A 24,624-nucleotide genomic window follows, 5' to 3' on the forward strand; every position below is an offset into this window, starting at 1 on the left:
TAAAGCGGAAGCTGTCCGCTCGCCTTTGTTCAGCTTGTAGCATCTCAGAGGATCCAGTGTGGCTGGCAGCAAGCAGAGGGGGGAATCGGCACAATCTGGGATCTATCTGGGAAAAAGGGCAGTCGGTGAGCGAACCGGCTCCAATCCCCGGCGGAAACTCGACCAACACTCCGCGGAGACTTCTGCTGCGTTTCCCCGCGGCTGGCTGCGCCTTTTCCTCCCAGGAATCTCCTTGGGATCTGGATCCGCTCAGTAAGTAGCTCCGTTGCCCCTTACCTAAATATCCCAGCACATCGGCCGGGATTTGTAGGCTTTCTCTGCTCCTGCTTCTCCTTCCTGTGGAACAAACTGCAGCTGGAGCGCTGCAGAGCTGCATTGTGCTGCGAACACATAGAGGATCATCTTAATTAGCATCCGCCGCAATAAAAGCCAATTAATGCCGCGGGGCGGCTGCATGTGAATGCAGGGGAAGGACGGGGAGGGGGGACGGAGAAAAGGCTGCCATTCACTTCAGCTGATTTAATGTGTCTCAGTTGCGGCTGCAGATGCGGACGCACAGGCCTGATTGCTGCCTGGGAACACTGTTGTTCACTAGATGTATGTGTGGGTGTGTGGGTGTGGAGGGGGCTCTGCATTGGGGCCTACGGATGGGCTCCCTCCCGGCCTGGAGGCGCAGGTTCGCCGGGGAGATGCAGCCGGCTGACAGAGGCCGGGCTGGCTGACACAAGTAAGGCGTGGCGTCCTGGCAGCATTACGCACAAACACACACTCACACACACACACACACACACACACACACACACACATGGGCGTGTTCGTCCCGCAGCTGGCTCACAAATCACTTTTAACATGCCCAGTCCTATCAGATCCTGTTAGTTGCTCAGTTGTGACCCCTCGCTGCTGCGGCCGGTGTTTTTGATGGTCAGTGTGGGTCCCAGAACTCTTTTAAAATGCAGCCTCATCAGGCATGCAGGCCTTCCATCTGTCTGTCCAGGTGTCTCCTGCTTCAGGAGGCAATCATCACCATGAATAAGAAATTGATTAGCTATAACATGGAAGACCATCTTTCCTGAAGCCGGCCTTCATAAAGTGATGCAGAGGACGGATTAGAGGGACACAAGGACAATATATAAGGACAATATGCAGTAATAAGCTCAAACTTCTGTGAAAACTATAAACCTTCCCCATCTTTTAATGTTTATGTTTTTATTGTCTTACAAATATTAGAGGCTTTGTTCTCACATCACATATTGTGTTAGTTAGGGTAACTTAAAACAAAAGCATTGAGAATGTTACTGTTGTATTTTCACAATCAGAATAAAGGCATATTAATGCCAAACTGCATTCTGAACTACATTTATAATTCTGTAGAATTATCCAACTCAGGATTGATTAGTCTGTTGCTACAGCTTCCTAACTTTAGCTAGCAATTCACAGTTTTCTTCAATGGACTTGCATTTATGATATTGTTTGGTGTTATGGTAAAAAATGACCTGTTATGATAATAATTTTGATTTATTGTGACAACGATACACAATAAATCATTGTGGCCAGCTTGTTTCAAGCCCCCGCACTCAAAACTGGTTGTGTTGTCAGGATTGTTATTTTTACTGTTTTCTCCACTGTTTGTTCCATGAGAGCGTCAGTAGATAGAAAAATATTACAATATGTTGTTACTGTTGGCACCTTAGTGATAAGAATCACAATTTTTCTGTTACTCCCTGGTGTCCAGAAGAAGCCTGTTTTAAAGTGGGTTTGTTTCTTTAAGAGCAGTATTTGTGTTTGAGGGGTTTTGACTGCAGTGACAGTTGCTTGAAAGAAGCTTTATATGCATTTTTTAATCATATCTAGTCACAATAAAACAAAATATTGTGATAAAATCTTTATTTCATATTCCCCATCCTTATTTCAGGCTAGTATTGTGTTGGAAACTTCATTGTTTTTGCAATGACTAAATTATCAAGGTAGGCCTTTTGGATTTGGAACCATAGATGATGAAACATGGACGAGACTCATAGAACATCTTGGAAACAGAGGAGGCTAGTCGTTGTATTGAAGTAATGAAGACTTCTCCAGCGTTCATGTACCAGAGTGTTGCTAGGCCAGCATCTTTACAGCTACCTCCTTCATTGTTTCCTTACCTTGGGTTGCAACAATTACGTTACCTGCAGCTTCACAGGGTTCCTGATGGGGGATTGTCTTTCTGTGCTGCTGTCTGTAGCCGTGCCCAGTGAAGTTGAAATGTGATCATTTTGACAGTGTTGAGATGACCCAGCTCTGTAACACGCTCAGTAAATTGGGGCAGAACTCAGTTCCTCCTGCTGATTCTGCTTTGGGTTAAATGGAGTATAAAAATCCCTCCTGGCCTACTTCTACAACTGGCTGATTAAATCTGCGCCAAGCCTGTCAATTGATCTGTAGCTTCCATTTAATACCACTTCAACTGTTTGGTGCAATCTTTGCATATTTTTTTTGTTTTGTTTTGTTTTTCTTTTTTTTATTCTGATGCTCTGAACAGCTTCTCGTTTCCAAGCAATCTGCTTCAAGATCCTAACACACCGTAGTGTTTGTGGTTCTCTACTTGTTATCTTTTGGAACTGTAATAAATGGCACAAACTGTTCAACTGCCTTGAAAGGCTTATGATCTAATGTTAGTACTGCTGGTAATTTCCACGCATTAAGTGGCTGCAGCGATTAATCTTTGGGAAGACTTTGGGAGACTGACGATCCACTGTTACTTGCATGATTCGTATTTATCTCAGCCACTGTCCCTTTGTGCTCTGCCATGAGAGAGGGTGACTGAAAGACCCGCCCACCATGTCATGTCTGCATGTTTGCAGTTAATAGTAGTCACCCCAGTAGCCATGTTTCAATAATTTTTTATTCGCATTTTGAAGTATTGCATTAGAAAACATGTGAACATGAAGACAGAGCCTTCTTGAAGCAAAATGCCAGTAACTGTTCCACTGTGCAGTTCTTTGCCACAGTTCAAAAATCTTTGCCACCGTTTTATGGTACAGAAAAATTTCATCAGTGTTAGTTTAATCACGCCATAACCTCCTCTAACTCCAACTCCACCTCAGTGGAGCCAGAAAGATGAGCCAGACCAAATGTCATTTCAAGTGGAGCGATTAACCCAGAGAGAAGAAGAAGAAGAAATCCCAGATTAGAGCTGAGGTTAAGTCAGATTGGACCCGAGATGCTTCCTCTGTCCAGTCTTTCTTTGGCAGATGCTGCAGCAATCCGACTGAAGAGCCGATGAAGCAACTGATTGGATTTTATAGCAGCTGGGACCTTTTAAACCCAACTCAGACCAACACTACAACTCGGCTATCGAAGAAGGACTTTGAACATTCCTGGCATCTCCAAATATCTGACATATGTCAGTTAGATCTGTTGGATCTGCCTCATCCAGCAAACCTTAGATGGCGTAGTGGAGTCTTTGAATGACACAAGACATTGTGTCAGGTAGCTAAGGTAGCATTAATCAACTGTTAAATGAAGCTGATAATTAAGACCTTCTAATTCCTAGCCTTATTCTCTAGAACATTCATCATAGATAGATGTCATAACCTAAGTTATAAGATGTTGTTGGTCTCCGACCAGTAAAGGCTTCCAAACTGAAATCTGGCATTGTCATTTTGTTTCCCCTACATTATGGTGTTTTAAAAGAAACATCTTACAAAGGTTTTTCATAGTATAGATGACTGTGGTCTAAATATTCTACTGAACTGGATTATCTGCAGCCTTTGGCAATAAAAACATCACTTTCCATTAGAGCAGCATTGATCAGTGAGAGTCTGGTCCAGTTTAGGTTTTTCTGTGTTGGTTTTTGTCTTGACTGCAGGCTTTGTAAGCTGCTTTTAAATAATAGAATCATGTTTACTTCAGAACAGCTTGTTGCATCATGCTCACTTCCACTCAGCCTTTAGTTTAGCTATAAAACAGACTTTTAGCACTAAAGTAACACAAGCTCCAGTTTTGTAGATGTCAGATATTCACTTTGACCTTTAGTCCTCCTACTCCTTATTTCAGTGTTGTGCATTTTGGTCACTCACAAATCCTCCCTTCACCCCATCCTTCACCGCTCCACCTGCAGGAACTCTACTCCTGGTAGATTCAAGGTATCTTCAACTCTAAAATTTTTTTACATATTTGTTAAAACTGTCACCATGTTGTGACAGAATGTTATGAGCCAGATAATCTGTGAAACGATCGATTTCCTCCACCTCGTTCCTGAGCTATTATTGCAGTCTAAAGAAATGCACCATTCCTGATCAAAAACGACCAATCAGAGCCAGGAGGCGGGTCTTGGTGCTGTCAGTCATCCTTATGACCACGTGGCTAAATGTGCTAATGGCAGAAAAAACAACTTACTGTTAAGAAAACTGTTTATCTGTCACCATCGGTGGCTACGCTAACTAGCCTCAGCGTTCATAATAGGCTGTGCTAGCTGGAGCAGCGCCACACAGAGGAGTGATTGACACACCCTCCTCCTGGCTCTGATTGGTCATTTCTAGTTAGAACTGGGAGAAGGCAGAGGAGCTTGATTCTTTTTTCAGAAATTAGCTATCTTATACCAAACAGTCATGACAGTTTGAACAAATGTGTAAAACAAAAAAATCTTTTTTTTTTTTTTCCATGTAAAAGTTACACAGTTCAGCTTTATCCTCAGCCTGTTTCTGTTTGGGTTCTCTGTTTGGTGCTGAACCACTGGAATGGATCCATGTCTGCTGTGGGAATCTTTATTTTAATCATCTGGGGAGGCCTGCAGAGAAACAAAGACTGCAGACATCTTGTAAACATCAACCTCCATCTCTATCAGCTGGGCTCTTCTAATTTCTCCACATTATCACTGATGGCAAGAACAGGTCAAACCAGGCCAGGGACCTATGTATTTGTTGTTGTTGGGTGTTTTTTTCCCCCCTCTCCCTGTCTGTCTATCTCCCACTAAGTGTATGGAAAATTCATCCTCCTTCTCACAGGAAATTCCTTGTTGTCCCAAGGGTGAGACAGAGGGCGGGTGTGAGAGAGCAGATCTTCTGCAGAGGGACACTTAGGTTTGCTCTCATACATTTTTAGTTTTTCCTCTGTGCTTAAGCTGTTTAGCAGCTCTACAGACACGAGGCTTCAAGTTGTTTTGGCCTTTTAAAGACATTTAAGACTTGATGTTTGAGGAGCACAGAATGTCTCTGTATTGCATCAGACACCTCTCTTGCCTGACTTTCTAAAGTTCAAATTTCCAGCGCCTTTATTTTAGGTTGAAAACCAGTTTTCACCCAGAAATGAGCTCAATGCAGCAGCGCTGTGGAGAGGTGCAGAGCTGCTTTGCTGTGTCAGGGCTAAGCCAGCAGAGACAGCATAACATTAACCAGCAACATTAACCAGCAGACGCTACAGGCTGACGGTCTGGTCCTCCACAACACAGCAGAGAATGATGGACGGCAGGACACGAGCGAGGAGTCTAAAACAAAGTCTGCACCATGTTCCTCAACTTGTTGGAAGAGATGAAGACGGAAAGACAGTAAGAGAAACTCTGAAGCAAACGCCCCAACATGCTGCAACAAGAAACCCAACCACACTAAGCTGTGATGTAGGTTCAGAGCTCTGGAACTACAGTTAGGAAAACTTGCACGCAAATTTTGCTGGACAATAAATTGCCCCAGTAATTATTGCGCTAAACGATAATATTGTTGTTAGTCCGGAACATTTTCTAGTAATATATTGCTAATTAGCATGATAATTCAAGTTTGCCCTCAAAGAGACTAATAAAGTTTAATTCTGTAAAGAACACTGGAACTGGAATACATTTTAAATATATAATCAAAATAAAACACGACAACAAAAAACAATGAATAAAATGAAAATAAAAAGCCACACACAACCAAAGCAGAAAATAAAATGGATCATGACATCTCTGTAAACAAAATTATCCTTAAAAAAATATCAATCATCCGAATGGATCAAGCTCTTTTTAATTTATCATGCAATTAGGTGTTGGTTATCTCCAGCAATGTGAGGAAATTCAACACTCATTTTTCAAATCTTGATTTTATTGATTTAGGCACAATCGTTGTCCAAACCAATCTGAACCACGATACTCACCTGCTCCCGGTCCATTTCAGTAGCATTTTAATCATCTGACTGAAGAACAAACCCAAACAAGTAACTAATACACTTGTGGTGTGTGTGTGTGTGTGTGTGTGTTTCCTCTCTTTTAATATTATTAATTGTGGTTCAATATGACTCGAGTACACTGTGAGCCCTGCCTTTTCACGGTTCATTATTTGCAGTAGATTCACCTGTTTGCAGATTTATTTTTGGAACATAACTCAAAATTATCTGTGGAAAACCCATCTACTTGCAGATATACGTCATTGACCATATTAAAAATATTGCAGAGAAAATGCAGTTTAGGAAGAAGAGTTACCAAGCTGCAATGCTACTTGGCACTTTAATGTCTGATGTTTGCAAAGCAGCCAATACAGGAGCATCATTTATTTTCCTTGGTGCTTATTGGCTGTCTGCCCAAGAGCAGAAATAAGGAAGTCTGTGGAGGTTAGCTTCTGTGGTAGAGCTAAGACAACTACCATTGTGCGTATTAATGTGTATATACGCACAATAGTTTTTTCTTTCTTTCTTCACATAACTGAAGAAAGACAGACGAAAACACACACTTTAATCTCCCGGGGCAACCATTCAGTTGTGCAAAGCACCTGGGTGGACATGCACTTTCTCTGGGCTGCAGTTTCCAAGCTTCTGAGCTTCTGCCTCACAGAGCTGCCCTCCCTCACAACTCTCCCACTCAGCTCCTTCAGATTAGCCAGCACCAATTTTGGAACACCTGAGTTCATTATAGGAGCTACTTCTCAGTGCAGCGCTGGTAAAAATGTTGTTAAAGTGTTAATAGAGAAGCCATGTTGGGATGACGTCCTGAAGGCGGAGTGTCAGAAATAGCAGGAGTTCCTTAAAGAAACAGTGTCAAATTGCGAAGTCAAATTTCTTTTAAGTCATGTTGTATACATACAGCAATTTTCTCCCAAAAAATTAAGGTAGTAATAGTTACTTGATTGTGCTATAAAGTGGCACTGTGTGCCTAGAAAAAACATAATACTACCCCATTAGAAAATATAAAAACTAATTAGGTTCCATCTATCTTCCATATGTGGCACGTTGATGTTTTTATGCGTTTTCTGCTAGGATCCAGGGATTCACCTGTAGGCCACATATTAAAATACATAATCACAAATATTTGACTTCATCAGGATCATTTAGTCCCCTATATAAACACTCGACATACATGTCTGATCTTCTCATTGTTTTCATCCATTTCATAAAGTGAATGGTGGCCTACCTGCCAGGGGTCAATCCCTCCTGAATGACATCATCTTTCGCTCCACCCGCCCTCTGCTGACAGACACGCCACATCTGGGGGCCATATTTGTTATGAAAGTTCTAAATCTCATCACTTCCTCTGCTGTTTCTGTCACACATAGTTATTAGAAAGAGTTAAGTAGCTCATTAATAACCATCAATAAAACGACTGCTACAATCAGCTGTGTATTATTAATCACTGTAAATAAATGAACTGACAGGGAATCATGTTGTTCCTTCCAGAAGCAGAAATGATTTCCAGACATTAAAGCTTCTCCAACTTTTAACTGTAGACCTGAGGCACCAGTCGGTTTATGACCTTTTAAGTGGATCCTGAGCTCAGCTGGTTGATTTTTTTTTTTTTCCTTGCCAGTAAAATCAACTTTAAAGTGTGACTATTCTTAATGATCTTGCTACATGTATCCTTTCAAATGCATGAACATGACTTTGTGTTGAATGTTTGACTAAATCTTTTAGCTGATTTTTGCACCAATTTGTTTTCTGGTATGTAAAGAAGCAAAGCCCCTCAAACAACTCACCAAGGTGGTCAAGTTCTCACATATTTTGCAGAAAAGCACATTTGTTTATTTCCCTCTTTTGCTTCGTACTTTTTGGAGGTAGGCTAAAATTTCAAAGCAAAATCAGGTGTTTAATTATCTTGGAGTGCCGCATAATCCAGTTCTGAACACATGAGAACCATGAAGTGAAAATCAAAGTAAAATCAACGAACCCAAGTATTAAAATGCGCCAGACAGCTCGGTGTTATTTAAAGACGTCAGAAGTTGTGAACTAGACGCAGGGCCACTGGGTCTCGCGTCGGGCAGAAGCTGCCGTGCCGCGCTGGTTGGAAGTTATGTAAGTCTCCAGGAAAAATGGTGCAAGTCAATTTAACATACCCTGAAGTGATGGAAACTGCCACAGAGTGTGTGTGTGTGGGGGGGGGGGGGGGGGGGGGGTGTATCCTGATAACAGCTAATGGTTTTTCTACTGTTTGGTGTTGAAACAGGCAGCTGGCAGCTGTATGCGATGACTCAGCCTTTGCATGTGTGTTTGTGCTTGTATTTCACTACCATACACACACACACACATAGGCATGCATCCACATTGACATAAAAACACCGGATTAATGGAGAACCCAGATGAGGTAAGAGTACTCCAGTTTCCCCCTTAGCTTAAGCTCAGAAAACAATGACAGCTCACTTTCAGTGTTTCAGTGTGTTGATGCAGTTTTTACAAATGCATTTTGTGCACAACTGCAAACCTTACAAACCCTGCAGGGTTCCTGGTTTTGATGCCAGGCATTGACGTTCCATACTTGTATTGCTTTCTCGTAGCCTGGCAGCAGCTGTTACTTTCATGTCTGATCATGTTACTTCAAAGGTTGTACCAACAGTCTTATTAGTTTGGATCTTGTAACATGAGTGCATTACTTTTAACATGGCATCACACTGCAGCCCAGAGACAAATCCCCAAAACTAATGATTGGATGTTGGCCAAATGATCAGCTTTTGAAATTAGACACTCAATCAGGGATCAGCAGAGAATCAGCAAAATATGTAATGACTCCATTAATGTTTTTGGTCACCATAATCTCATAAGAACATGTACTGTATATAGTCAAAGCAAGTGGAATATCTCAACATCTCTGGAAAACATCGCCACTCAAGTGGTGAACTCAGGGAATGCATGGAAAGGTTTGGCATTTCAATAAAAAAATCACTTTATCCTTTGGCTCATGGGGAGTGGTGGGAGAATGCTGGGTCTGAAGGTGAAGCTCATCTGTGCCTGGAGTTTTTGTTTTATAATCCCTTCCAAATAAAGCTACAATGGCCATGTTAAAAATTCAAAAACTTTGCATGTTCATGTCTGTGCACATCCAGACTTTTAGTAGGAACAGTCAAGCAAGGGCAAACTTCAGGTCAAGAAGCGGGCTGGAAAAGGAAATGCTCTGACATTCAGGTCTTAGTTATATAAATCAGAATAATGTCAAATTACATAAAAATTGTGTGCCAGTTCCACAGTTATGTTCTGCCCTAAATAGATACATCATTGATAATCCATGACATAATTGATAATTGGTGGGTGTTCTAAATAGAGACTCACTGACACACTTCATTATCAGTGTACGTTGTCTGTTCAGAACAATATGCACTGAGGGAGCCATCTTCTATAAGGGTCTGATGCTGTGTGAGGGCAGATAGAGATTAGCTGTCCAGTTATCTGCTGTCCGGTCTGACCCAGCTGGTTGTGTTTACCTAAACCGCTGAGTCACAGCTGATTTATCAACATGTCCTCTTAAACTGCCACTTAGAAGAGTAATCGTACCTTCCATAGGCATCCGGACCCCCTTCTGAGTCATCATTTTTCTACTTCAACAGTAAAATTTCCACAATCACTCTAAATGGACCATGACCCTTGATCAGTGATTAACAACAGTGATTAACAGACTGTTGCTTTACTGCCCCCTACTGGTTTTGCCTTTAGGGTTTTTCTAGTAGGTATGAATCAGCTCGTGACGAGAATTCACCAATTTTTGTTATCGCATCTGAGTTATCTTCAGATCTCATAACTCTCTCAGCAGTCTTCACACTATATTAAAAGGTCATACATTTTGTAACGTTGATGCTCTTACTGTCCGAATATATGGAAGAAAAAGTCAGAAGAATCACAAACTCTGTAAAAAGGTATCAACAACACAAATTGGTTCCAATTTGTCATGACATGAAATGTTGATAGATCTTTTGGAAATCTTGCATGTGATGTACAGTATATTCTCTGTGTGATACATACACAGACGGATGTCCACAGCTACAAATGCTAACCATGCTAATCACTAATACAGGATAACGAAAAGGCAATTTAAAATGCCAACTCTGTATTCATCATGTCCCTGTTTTCAAAATGAAATAATTAGGGATGGAAAATTGGGCTGATATCAATATTCGATTCGAACGTCGCTGTCATGGGTGATAACTGATATTTACTAATATTATAGGTTATATAATTTTTTTCCTACCATTTCAACATTGTGAAAAAGCAACCACATCGCCAACAGTGCTTGTCTTCTTTAAACACCCTCAGTTCTGCGCTGCGCCACCGTCACATGAACAAACAACCTGCTTAATTAAGCGAGCCATTGGATCAGTTAGCTAGCCTGCAGTCTGCTGCTTAATAAACCACCAAAACAGTCTGGTGGGGCATTAGTGAGTTAACTAGCTGACAAACTGGTAGGAGATGATCTGATCTGATCATCTTGCTTGAAGCAGCCATCAGAAGATGGGTCCACTGTGGTCATGAAGGGATGGGCATTGTCAGCATCAACACTTGGGTATGCTCTGGTGTTTAAAGTAGTGGCCCAAAGTATGGCAGGAAAATCTCCCCCACATCATTGTACCACAACCACCAGCTGCAGCCTGAACCAGAGTTGCAAGGCCCTAATATCTGAATGATGCTGCTGAAATGAAGACTCATTAGACCAGGCAGGTCTGAGTCATTCTGTGACAGTGTTTGAGATCCAACCAGAGCTGTAGTTCGGTGCTACCTGGCACCTGGTACTTCAGGGTTCTACATGTTGTGTGTTCAGATGGATTTTGCATACCTTGGTTATAACGAGTGGTTATTTGCAGTACTGTTGCTGTTTTGTCCTCTTAAACCAGCCTACCGATTCTCCATCTGACCTCTGGCACCAGTGAGGTATTGTTGACCACACAACTGCTGCTCAGTATATATTTTCTCGTTTTCAGACTTTTCTCTGTAAAGCAGAGAGTTGGTTGTGGGTGGAAGTCCCTGTAGATCAGCAGTTTCGGAAATATTCTGACCAGCCTGTCTGGCTCAAACAGTCAGTCCCTTAAATTCCCTTTCTTCCTCATTCTGATGCTCACTTTGAACTTCAGCAGGCTGTCTTCATCACCACGCCTGGACGCATCAATGAATTATTTAGTTGGCGTGTGATTGGCCGAGTCACTATTTTTGCTAACACTCATTTGAACAGGTGCAACTAATAAATTGGCAAGTCAAGCCATAAATATTAATCACAAAAATACCATGCACTACAGTAAAATCTTCTTTTTAGCATTTCTTTCAGATTGTATATCTTTTTCTAAAAGCACCAACCAAGGACACAGAGCTCTGTAGGACTAGCTTGTCTCTTTTTATCTCCAGCCTCAGTTTTCCACAGCAGCAGCAGAACTGTTTGTCTCTCTTTAATTCCACACAGATGTAAAGTCCCTCTGGCTGCCGGTGCCGTATTACTGTGTGGCCCTCCTTCTTGGAAAATGTAGTCTCATGTCTTCGTAGCCATTTTTTCTTTTATTATTCTTTTATTTTTCCTTGCCGTGTTTATCCTCAGAGCTGCATCACTCCAGCCAAGCCACCCTGTCTGTTTTTTCTTCTGTCTCACTGTGTCTGTCCCTCATGGAGAGGCAGGTCCTGGCTGAGCAGCTGGAAATCAGGACGGACGGTTTGACTGCATTGAATGGAGACAGAATCGCATTTTCCCTGGTTTTTTAAGCCACAACACACAAATTTAATGAACTTAAATTTATCAATCTTTGTAAAAAAATATCCACAGGAAAGGACCCTGGCATGGAGATTGTTTGACCCTATAAATGTCTGCATCCTTATTGTTGGAGTCCTTGGCAAATTCCACTGAATATTCTCTTTCATAAAGTACCTACGTTATAAATTATGTCTTTGTAGTATTATGCTAAAAATGTTTTTGTGTCATAGACTCTACTTTTTTAATGTGCATTTGATAGATCCAAGCCCAAAGTATGTTTTACCAGGTTGTTTTGAAGTGAGGTTTTGTTGAGGTCAGAGCCCTTAAATATTGTTCCTCCTTCAGACTGCCCTGTTAATGTCTTCACTTTAATTAAATCTTAACTCTCTTTCACAGAACCAATATGGCTTCTAAGCTTATCAGTTCATATGTCAAATGCTTGCAGCTCTGTCTCTGTGTGGCCTTGATGGTGACAGCGGTTTGTTGACAACTCTTAACCTTAAAAATGTCATAACAATTCATCCAAATGTTATTTTATAGACTTTAAAACCACACCTAAACTTATGCTTAATAGTTATTTATACTGGAGTGTGTAGCTACAGTCAGTTTTGGCCACACTCACCACACTTGCACTAATCCACTCATGCGCTAATAGCAGAGCAGATGTTTCGTTTAACACTTTTGCTATTTTTGAAAGTTCTTACCTCACTTAGCTTTCCCTATGTACATTTTTTCAGATAAATTTGAAAACGCTAATTTACTAAGACATTTATTTTCATGCTCTTATTTTGAAGTGTGTGAAGATCCTTTATGCAAAAGTTCCATTTCCTCTCCTCATGTTTTTTTTTTTTCAAAATTTTTTTCCCACAAAAATTTATTTTGAACAAGATACGTACAGAAACAAAACATAAATACAGTATCTATAGGCATTATACAACATGTAAATTACAGCATCAAAATGAAATTGGTGCTCGAGGGTTACAGTCTTCCAAGGGCAGACATAATTTGAATTGAAGTTAGCGCTTTAGCATCAGCTTTCGCTAAATACTGGATTAGTTTAGCTCTTTAACATTAGTGGAGCTAATGTTTATGATTAGTGCTTTAGGATAACAAAACCTTTTAGCTAGCAGCGCCCACCACTGCTCACAGTGAAGAATATGTTAGGCCCAGTCCAAACGAGGAGACTCGAGTCAGACTCTTAAGAGTCGCCGTCTCGGTCTCTCAGTTCTGTTGGACCAATCAGCATTATATCCAGCATTCAGAGCAATATTAATGGTTATTGTTGAGGCTATATGGCCCAGAATCAACTACATCAGAAGCCGTGAATGTTTGTTGAATGTAGTTTGAGTCCTGTTTAGTAAAAAGAAAAAACGTTTTTACTAAACACTAATTTGTGCGACCCTAAACGTTTCTAAACCTTCTACTCCCACAGATGTCTGAAGGAGAGGACGGTGACTGTAGCTTATCAAAGTGACAAGGTGGGGATTCTTGATTGGTCGACTGTTCAAAGTGAATGTTGAAATTAGACCTTGGGACTGGGGTTCTGGAAATGTGTGCGTTATGGCAGATGATTTGTTGATGTTATAATTTTGTCATCACAAATTCACTTCAGTCCTGAACTTTTCCTGACATTCTCCAGCCTCCACATGGCTACCTGAGCCCTGTCTGAATAAAAGTTAGTTTTTAATTTAAAACAAATTAAATAGTTCAAGGAAAATGTTTTTCATATATTCTTTAATTGTTCTTATTGATCAGCAGTTGTTGATGGATGATGGATCGCAGTGTGTGAGAGCCAGAAGGTTAAAGCTGTCCAGCCTGCCGGCCACATACCGATGGACTGATTAAAAGTGTTAACCTAACCTGAAGTTACCTCACTGCACAACAAATCCTGCTTTGTAGTTCATTGAGGTCATGTTGCAGTGGAAATTGTGCCCTGAGTTTTGCCTTGCAGGCCTTTCTGTCTGAGCTGCTGATGTATGTTGAAGGTGATGTGATGGCTTTGTGTGGGTGGAACAAAGTGAGAGTGTGTATGGGGTTTGTTGGCCGGTTGGTTGGCTTGGTTTGAAACCACCGTCGAGAGGAGAAGTGTGTGTGGGTGTGTGTGGTTCTATGATGACTTGCAGTACGTCTGGAGCAGCCGCTGTTTTTCGGCGCTGGCTCCTCCACATGTGAGAACACACTCCGACCTGAAGCCGGTCCAGAACAAACCTCAGCTGCCCTGCGCATCCCAGCAGCGCTCCGGCACAGACAGAAAGTATGTGAGGCCTCTGTCAGCCAGCGGGTCTGGGTCCAAACCCTGCTAAAGAAGGGCGGAGAGGTCAGAGGTTATTTGCAGGACTCATGAGCTGGTACAGTAAAAATGGAGTGGAATACTCTTCATCCTGGATGTTTGCTCCCTACTATGCCTTTAAACGCCTTTAAAATGAGGAATGAGGATGGTGTTCCCTCCAGCCTTCCTTCACCGTCTGTCATGTCGGTGTTTCTCAGTGGGACGAGTCTGCCCAACACTGCTTCTGCTAAAAAAAAACATATTTCCTGCTTTAACTGGCTGGGTGTGCTGTGTATTTTGGAGAGACGTTATGCTAGCATATTTCCAGTAGCTTAATATGGAACGCTGACTCATAACTGCTGTGGCTTATTAAATTAACACTGGCCTTAGAGACACGTTGCCTTACATAACCCTTCCTTACTTCTTTCAAAGGGTTGACTGCAGCGTCTTGTCCAGAACCCTCTTAATGAACAGTTTAAGAGTTTTTGTGTGAGAAAATCTGTGAATACCTGAGACCTCCTCTAAAAACACTCAGAAGTGCAGAAATTTGATGTTTAGTTTAAACATCAGATGTTTGATACATGCAGTGGAAACCATCTGAAACTACAGCAGAAGCTAACATCTAAAGCCTTCGTTATCTCCACTCTTGAGGGTCAGTCAGCGCCAAGGAAAATAAACGATGCTCCAACAGAGGAATCATCCAAATCATGTCATACTTGGTATCTTTTGCTAAAGGAGGACACATTTTTATGGAAGAAAACTCAGATGGAATTGCAGAATTGGGATGCACAATAAAATGCAGAATTTCACAGAATTTGCTGATATTCAGTGACTTCTGTAGTATTTTGGCCGTTGCAGCTCCCGTACCTGGTTCATTCACACCATAGTTACACATGTTTGGGTTAAGAAATATGATTAAAATGGAGAAGGTGGAATTGAGAAAAATAAAAGTGGAATTTGGAAAATAAAACAGATTTTGAAGGACCCTAGTTTTTCTTCTGCTTTCGATAATTCCTCTGAATGGAAAGTGATAACTTCCCCACTTTACTGATTCACTGAAGTGTTCTCAGAAGAAGGGCGGAGAGGTCAGAGGTTATTTGCAGGACTCATGAGCTGGTGCAGTAAAAACGGAGTGGAAAACTCTTCATGCTGGATGTTTGCTCCATGCTGAATGCCTTTAAAATGAGTGAATGAGTTTACAAAATCATATTGTAAACCATTTAGATGGGAGCTTGTAGATGGCTCCGGATAGAGATGAATAAAGAACTAACAAGCTGTTAGTTGCTTTTCTGCGTTGTTTGGCCAGATCCAGCCTGTGGTAAAGCTGTAACCAGTGATTTATCTGAACCAAATTTATGTGAAAGCTGAAAGTGATTATTGTGTGTCATCTGAAAAGTTTTTTTGGAGAATTGTCAAAAAACCAAAATCACACAGATTTTGTCATTTATTCCTTCGCTCCTGTTTCCTGCTGTCTGAGTGATTGGAACGGGTCTCTGGTTCCCGCTGCAGATGTTGTTTCTGGCAGGGAGCGCTGCAGAAGCGGAAAGCTTTATTACCGTTTCTGTGAAATAGTATGTTTGGGTGACGCTGTGTAGCTTCAGGGGAAAGTTCTACTGTTTGAACCGCAGTCCTGTAACTGTAGCTAAAAATGGTCTGTTTTTGAAAAGTTCTGCTTGTGGGGGGGTTCATGTCGTCAGTGTGGTGGGTCTTTGGAACAAATTGCGGTTGGGTGGATGGATAAAGGTAACACCATTGCTCTCTGGTAGAAAAGCAGCAGTCTACATGTTGATGATGGTTTCTCATTCTGAATGAATAAAGCAGCTACAAAACCAGGTATTTTTCACGTATGGCTTTATTTGAGGCAGATTCCTCAGATGTTAGATGACACTGACCCACTTCTAATTGTAAATATAAAAAGAATGATGGAATATTAACAGACTGATACCACATTCAGTTATTGACCTTCTGTCAAATTGATCACATGAGCTTTAGCTGATGTTTTCCTGGGTTCCCAGCATCCTGAGAATAACGTGGAAAGTATTTCTGTGCTGATCAAGTCAGTTGGCTGAAGAATGTATGGAATATATCCAACTGTAATTTTGTTTCAAGAATTTCGACATGTCCATCCAAATGGCTAAATAAGTTATCAATGTACAGAACGTCTGTGAATATTGATTTATAAAATGGAGCAGTGTTTGTCAGTGATTAAAACCAGATAGTTTCCCTTTGAATGATGAACAATCAGCCTCAAAGACCAGGATTTTCATTTCCTCTTTGTTAAATTTAATGAACGCCCTTCATCATTCAATTAATCACTTGTTTGATATAATCCCAAATTTTGGAAATTCTTTTTCTTACCTTTAGACGTTTTTCTTTTTTTGTTATTCTTCATTGCAAGTAGCTTTCAGGGACTGTAGGCTTTAATCTCTCATACAGCGAACAATCTGTTTCTGTTTTTGCTTCAGTCTCAGGGCTCCAGCTGAGGGCTGCATTAATGGCTTCTGGTTGTTTTAGGACAAAATAAATGAAACTTACTTTCAACATTCTCTTTATGTCAAGGTAGCATATCCTCATGTGTTCATTTAGAAAAATGTAAATATTTCAATGTGTTCATCTTTTTTTCTGTTTTAATGTTAAGATTTTTAGTTGGTTACCGGATTTTAACTGACTGACTTGCAGCAACAGCATTATACACAGACGAGACGGCATAAGTCTCATGAGAAAATGTTTTTTTGGCATTATTTGAATTTTTTTTTGTGTGGAAAAACATGGTCGAGAAAACTAAAGCACAGTAGCTGTGTTTCCATCAACTTCTCATGTGAATTTGAAACAGACTTTTGAAATGTAGCCAAAAAGGAAAATAGAGAAAGGAAAATATGTATTGGCCATTTTTCCATCTGCTGATTTGGAGCAAATCAACCAGGCTACTCAATGCATAATTTCATCAGATGTTGACGCTACACATGGCTGTAATGAACAGGAAATTTATTACAGCCATGTAATAAACTTCCTGTTTAATTACATGGCACGAACCAAACATCTCAGAAAAGCCAAACCTCCGAGCTGGAGGTCTGGACTCTGAGTTTTGTGCCACTGGTAAGGCACAGACCCAACAGGGACTATATCGGACCTTATTTAGCAGATGTGTTTCCATCTCCCCTTTAACGTATTAACTCTTTGTCTGAAAAGCCAAAAAAACACCTCAAGTGAGTGTAAAAACGTTTCTTTGCAAAATTGAGGTGGTTGGTTGGATTTTTGTTATTTCCATCAACCTTTTCAAATAAATTGCTCTAAAATTTGCATTAAAAACTTTGATGGAAAATTTGGCTACTAATTTTTGTTGCCAATACTCGCCACAAATTTCTTGGACAGAAAATTGAGCAGAATTGGAATCTCAGACCTCAAGGAAAACCAAGAAAGTTAAGTACTTCTGTAACCATCGGTAACCGTTAATATGTAGATAGAAAGATAAACTCAGAGTTTTGCTCCATCCTTCCGTCATTGAATGAGATCTTAAAACTTCTCTACTGGAGGGTTAGGGCTATTTCCTGGCTTAGTCATTAAATAACATCAAAGCTTAACTTTAACTGCGTTCTACTGGTTAAGTCTGAACAGACTGAGACCATAGTTGGGGTACAGCTTGCAGCTAGTGGGCCAACATGATAAACAGTCGCTCATGCACGCATCCTGATCGCAGCAGGATATTAACCCAGTAACTCGGTGACCTTGCAGTGGGTTTATGAGGCGGTGCTCGCTGTGTGTCAGAGCAGCTTTGAGGTTGCTGGATTCCTCCTGACAGCTCTGCAGTGCGGCTGATCCCAGTGCAGCGGCAATGGGTGAAGCTCTTCAGAGCAGAAACCATCTCATGTTCCCAACGGGTTCCAGGGCAGAGTGGATTCACCTCCTGAGCATCTAGTTAAGAGGACTTTTATCTCAGCTTCTCTGCCCATGTCGACTCCCTTCCAGAGCATGTGATGATCCAAGTGTTTACCTGGCAGCTGTCACCACAAGCTGATTTTACACAAAGCTGGTGTTTCATCTTCATACCTCAAATACCAATGATAAGCTAAGTGTTGGAAAATATATGGAGAATAAAAGAAGAAAATGTCCCAGAACTTGGTGCTCTTCCTGCCTGATTTGTTCAGGGTAACAATCCAAACCAAAAATAGAAAAAAACTCTACTTTTGGCCCCTATGTTTCTCTGCAGAGCTGAAACAGGAACACAAGGAGAGGAAATATTGTTCTTATGGGTGTGTGTGCGTGTAGGGGTGTGTGTGGTGTGTGTCAGGAGTTAACTTTGCCAGACTGGATGGGAAGGAAACACGATGACGCATTTTCAGAAGAACCCCTCAAAACATGAAGTTGCACTGATAATGAGAGGATTGTGTAATGTTTACACTATTGTAACATTTCAGCCTTTGTGTTATTCTACACAGAATAACCCAAAGAAGTGCATATTTGTGAAGCAAAAGGAAACAATTTATTGTTATCGGATACATGAAATGAGCATTTGCTTTCACCTCCGTTACTCTCGTACCCTTAAATAGAACTCAGGGCAGATTTTTGCATTGACCTCTCATACCTACAGTTTGACCTAACTGTACGGACCCTGAAGCGCCACCAGTCTGAGCCTAACTGGAGTAAAACAGAAAAAAGCATGCAGCAGATATCCCTCAGGGTGCGTTCACTCTGCCGCCTGTAATCTGACCTGACTGCTCATCTTGTCAGGACTGTACTGGTTTAGTTGGGGGGCTAACTGGTTACCAGGCAGAACAGTTCTGCCTGGTAACCAGCCGCTTAGCCGAGCTGCTCGTATGGAAGAATGTCCCTTCAGTGAAACTGTTGGCCTCGTTTCAGCTGCAGCAGGTGCAAACTGAGCTGTTGGAGCTACTCAGGGTAAAATCTTGTGTGTGTGGACGTCCTTCAGCTGATGCAGACTAAACTGTCTGCTTACAAAAGATGAGCTGTTCTGCCCACACACACACACGCAGACACACACCGGTGCTTCTACCCTTTCCACCTCCCACCGTTACTGTTATTCATGTGAAAATATACCTTTAATTTAAATATACAATATGTAAGCACATTACAATTAAAATTGCATCTACACCATAATGAGTTGGTAGTTTATGAAGAATTGTGGGCCAGTTATGATAAAACTGCATTAAATAAGATCAGTCATTTTGGGAATCAATAGTCTTAGTAACAAACTTATGACGAGTAACATTTTATTGTTAGTCTGGAACAGACAGAGACGGTATTAAAAGAAGCAAGCAGAGTTTTATAAAGCCTAGAGGAAACTGGCCACAGCGTCTTTCTTTCTGGATGGTTATCAATGGAATGAAGGAAAACTTGGCAGATGATTCCCCAGCAGGTTGATAATTCCTGGGTCACTTTATTGACTTGGGGGAAACGATGGTGACTTTTAATTGAAGTGAATGTGGAGACCCAGAGGCATCAGAGCTGGCAGACTGCACTGAGGATTGGTTTATTGATCACAATCTGTGACAAATGATACTGTAATATTATTCAAAGTGAATTGGCTTCACTAGATACGCGCTGGTTTGGATTTGAATGGAAAAATGGAAGATTAAAATAAAAAAAAACATGTGACTCATCCTGTCAATTGCACAGTTTGAGGTTTTGTGTAAATAAGCTGCTCTTTGTCGGGTTTTAAAATAGCCTGAAGCTAACTAAATGAAAGATAAAGACTAACTGAAGAAGTTTGGGGAAAGTAAAACAGCTGAAATCTGTGAATAATTGAGATCTTAAAACAGTTCACACTTCCTGCTGGAGTTCAAACTCCAGATACACCTTAGTGTGCATTAATATGGGAAACAGTCCTTACACTAACATCTACAGTCTTCCTTGTCTCTGTTCTTGGAGGCACAGCCAATCTGCACCAAGGAAATCAAACAGGATTGGCTGTTTTGCAAACAATAGTCAATAGTGTGTCGACTGGCATTACTTCTGATTTATAAACTTTCATTTTCTATTGAATATTTTAGATATTCTCTACGAAATAATCTGGATGTAGGTTCATTTTCTGCTAATCAGTTTTCCACAGAAAAAATCCACAAATGGGTGAATCTGAACAGCGAGAAGGTGGGAGTCCTGCAAACACCAGGTGGTTGCAACTGCAGGACGTTTCTATGATACAGTTTTAAAATGGTAATAACTGGTTAAACTGTGATTGTAGGAAACTATACCGCCTCAGTGACACAAGTTCTTGTTCTGGAGTGTCGTGTTGACTGCAGTAGACTGCTCCATTTATCTGTCCTTAATATCCTAACAAGGGCAATTTCCCTCTTCACCCCCACAAACACAGTTAGCTACACCTCACTGCTCAGGTTGCATCTATCTGAGATGCAGCAAAGCCTCATGTCCATATAGCAGGGATCTCTTTAAGTGGGTGGAGACCCGGATGCCTGCTATATGGAAGTGAAACATATGAAATGATTTGGCAATGAATCAGATATGAAGCAATGCCCTACATAGTTTTAAAGTAGATACTTGTAGCTTGTTGTCAGAGGAAATCATGACTAAGTATTACCATCACAGCCCTCTAGCAGTGGATCACAGTTTTATTACAAGAGGACTAACAGAGGTAAGGCTGTTGTTTCCAATTGGAGAGTTAAAAGCCTTTGTTTTGGCAGGCTGGCTTCTTTTGTAAAATCCTTTCAAGTGGTCTGTTGGGTAATAGAAGAGTCATCAATCTGCCGAGGAGGAGAGGCCAGGCTGCAGCACTTCACAAACACAAGACTAATAAATAGAGATTCTACAATAAACCCATTTAATGAACTGAGATCAGACATGTTGGTCAGGAATAATCTGGGAAAACATGCATGACAGGAACTAAAGATATTCCTTATGACTCAACAAAGAGCTTTTCCAGCTTGGTTGCATAAAAACAAAATAAATCCGACTTGCAGTAACAGGAGGAGTGAACGAATTTAAAGAGCAGATTATTTTCCCAGCATTTTGGTATGAATTGGAGGCAAACCAACAAATTAAGGCAGTGATTGGTAAACCTTAACAACAAAACAAGTAACAATAAATTAAATTGGGGAAGAACAAACATTCCAGTAAAAATCAGTCTCCTTAGTTACAGACGTTTTGATGGTCATTGCTACACATGTCTGAAGTAATGAGATCAAAATGATACTGCCAGCTAATAAGGCATAACCAGTGCATCACAGAGGTTAAATATGTTACAGTTAGGCTGTAGTCATTCCAAAGTTAAGTTGCACACTGCACAGAATATTATTTTAGCCAGTTAATTACTCGCTGTAATAGTCACACTGCTGTTTTTCATTCACCGACAGATGAACCTTGTATCTTGTTGGTACATTTGTTTTGAATGTGTGTTAACTTAATAAAAATATGAGGTGGTGTCTCTATGGTTGACAAGCTGTGACAGGCTGTGTTTTCAGGACTGGACATATTTCCAAACAACTTTTTTTTTTAATAGAGGGAAAAGTACAGTTTCATTGTTTTTCTGACGCTAGCTGACTGATGTCTTGGGGAAGCTCTATGTTTTGCATGTAGAAGTGAGTTGTCTCTGATTTGTCCTTTAAAGAGACCTTAAACATGTTAAATGTTCAACCAGAACCAAGACCGGCTCACGTTATTCAGGCTAATTCTTCCTGGTGAAAATTATATCAAACATAGGATAGCGATACTATTAGGGACGTCTCTGAACTGTTATCTACTGAAAATATAAAGATGTGGGAAAAACTTGGCATTAACTATTTAGAATATGTCACGCAAATTGTATTAAAAATTGACCTTTAATGTAGTGATAAACTAAGATAGACACCAGCATTCTTGAAATTCTATTCATATTCTTACAGAGAATTCCTTGGAATTCTGAATATTAGTAGAATCAATCCATCAGTTAGTTACTGCATCAACATTTAACTTTAAAGGAATATCTGTAGTAGAAAATTTTTACTACATTTGAATCAAAGAATTACACCACCAGATCATGGTCAACCACAGTATTGACCAATACACCACATACACCAATACACCACATACTTTCCTGTCAAGTAATCAATTTCAACATCAGGATGAGGAAGTGTTATCCTGACACATTGTATTTATTTTTGAAGGGAGACTTTGACATTGCCACATCAGTCCAGCAGTGTCCACCACCATGAACTGGCTTTGTGGGGTTTGTGTTGCTATAGAAACTGAATCTGTTGTGTGGCAGTTGAACTGGCATGGTTCCCTGGAGGTCAGGGGTCAAACTTCTGGGCAGCCAGTGTCCTGCAACTATTAAATGCATTCCTGGCTTAATACACCCTAATCAAATGACAGAGTTTGCTTATGGTTGTTTGACTATCTGGCATTTTTGAAATCTGACACTGTGTTGTGGTAACTAAACGAAAGGTTATAATAACCTACAAGCCACAGTGATCTGCTGTAGAGCTGAGCTGAACTTGACGGTATGAACAGTCAGTGAGAGTTTATCTCCATTTATTTTCAATGAAAAATAATAAACAAACTCATAAAAATTCATGCTCCAGTAGTCAGATCAGTATGGAGGTTGATGTTAAATGCCATGCTTAAGGAAGGATGCTGGAATTGAAACCACAGCTGAGCCACAGAAACCACTATTTGGTGTTGCCTGCATCAGGCCCAACCACAAACAGGTTCTGATATCTGAACATGACTTCAGTTCCATCAGTTCCCAGGGGCAACAACTACACACTTTGAGGCGTTTGAGAGCACCACTATGTGCTGTGCTAGAGAGCACATAGTGGTGCTCTGTAGCACGTGGGGTTCAATATAGTGAAACCCTCTTTTTTCGCCACTGTGTGGTCCGGTTGCTCTCTGTAACCCCGGTAACAGATGAAGAAAATTTAGTTTTACTGCGACAGTGAGAATCACACTAGGCTGCTGATGTGCTCATGAGTGGTACATTTGCTATGACAATGTTGTTATTGTTAGTTCAGCCTTTAGCTACCAATCACATGAGAGCTGCTAATATTTTTATCTTAGTATGAGTAGGGCTGTGCGTGTGTGTGTGTGTTCTCCCCTGTCATGTGAAGTGATTATATTTTTAAGCGTTTGCACAACCTGGTTAGTTTGCGGAGGGACTACACCCTAACCAAAACTCAATTCACACTTTAGTCCTAATCCTGACCCCTAACCCACCTTTCTCCTCGTGAGAATCAGGATTTGTGCCCACAAAGAACAGTGGTCCCTTCAACCGCACACTGTAGACAGAAAAAGGTCCCCACAAGGATATAAAATCATGGTGCACACACACAGATGTGTTTTGCAGAGATGTTCACTGCAAAACCCTGGAAAACATAATTACAGCATCTCTCACACAGTTTGCCGCTTTCTGTATGAATTCCTCAATGAGAGGCCTACAGCTGATGAAGCTGTGACAGGGAGAGCAGTGGTGATTTAGCGGGACTTCAGCTCAACAAGTGAATACAGATGTAGAAGGAAATAAGACCAGAGCCGAAGGGGAAAGCCTGCAGAGCAGCTTCAAAGGAGAGGAGTGGGCCAGACGCAAACTACGGCAACACAACGTTGTGGCTTGTCACTTATTTTTAGGTCACACACATCCAGCTTGGTCACCATGAAAGGAACACACGCTGGTGCCACCTGCTGACAGTATATTTAGTGTGGAGACAGCTGCGTGTCTCTGAACATTTTTGTTACCTCATTAGAACATTTTCTTGTTTTATCTCCACCTTGTTGTAGCCTGTAGGCCTCTTACAGCCTTCTGGCTTCTATTTAAGGGTTTTAAATGAACTGGTCAGGGTTAAGGTTAGAGTGGTTGTGTACAGTAAAAAACCAGGCCTGCAATCAACATGCTTTTGAAGTTTCAATATTAAAGTACTAAAGTACTGCTTCCTATTAATGTTTAGAGTTCAACATGGCGATAAAATGCATGATAAAAACTCATTGCTCCCTTGTTCCAGTGGGAACCAGGGACTTGGGAACAAGTCAGTGTTAGAGTTATAGATTCTGTTTATCTTTGTGACAAGTCATTATAAAACATGCTGCATCATGATCCTCCTCCTTCATGCTGTGGCAACATCGGGTTGATGATCATGTGACTCATGTGAGGAGAAGAAAGTGTTTCCACTGCAGTTTTGCAAAAATAAATCATTTTTGATACGGCCAAACCACCTCATCCTAGCGGTAAAACATTTGATCAAAAACTTTTTTCTTTTCAAAATTGTTGTGTTTCCATTAAGCAAATTTCTTTTCGAAATGTCAAATTGCGCAACTATATGGTCAATGGAAACACCGCTGTTGGCATTTTTTGTGATGTAACCAAATGTAATGACTTGCTCATCTAAATCATTGAATTCATGCGTTCTTGTCATGGCCTTTGACTGCTAATGTTGCCTCTAAAACATTAACAAACCCACTTTTAACAGCACAGTGATTTCCATGGTGGTGCCACGATGGGAATAAATCCTGTTGTTAAATTTCCTCTCATTCCACAGTCAAC

At 40.9% G+C, this 24,624-nt stretch overlaps 1 protein-coding gene across 3 annotated transcripts in view; it reads left to right on the forward strand.

The window, feature by feature from the left end:
- Positions 1 to 35: 35 nt before the first annotated feature.
- Positions 36 to 24,624, forward strand: part of raph1a (Ras association (RalGDS/AF-6) and pleckstrin homology domains 1a) — a 71,044-nt gene continuing 46,455 nt past the window's right edge. For 2 of the 3 annotated variants that reach the window (XM_032567151.1, XM_032567154.1), the window contains exon 1: positions 36 to 252. The gene's annotated coding sequence lies outside the window, so the exon portion shown is untranslated. Of the gene's footprint in view, positions 253 to 20,636; positions 20,749 to 24,624 lie in introns of those variants that run through there. The other variant, XM_032567152.1, reaches the window with a different exon arrangement.

Source organism: Xiphophorus hellerii, chromosome 7 (assembly GCF_003331165.1).
Source record: "Xiphophorus hellerii strain 12219 chromosome 7, Xiphophorus_hellerii-4.1, whole genome shotgun sequence".
NCBI lineage: Eukaryota > Metazoa > Chordata > Actinopteri > Cyprinodontiformes > Poeciliidae > Xiphophorus > Xiphophorus hellerii.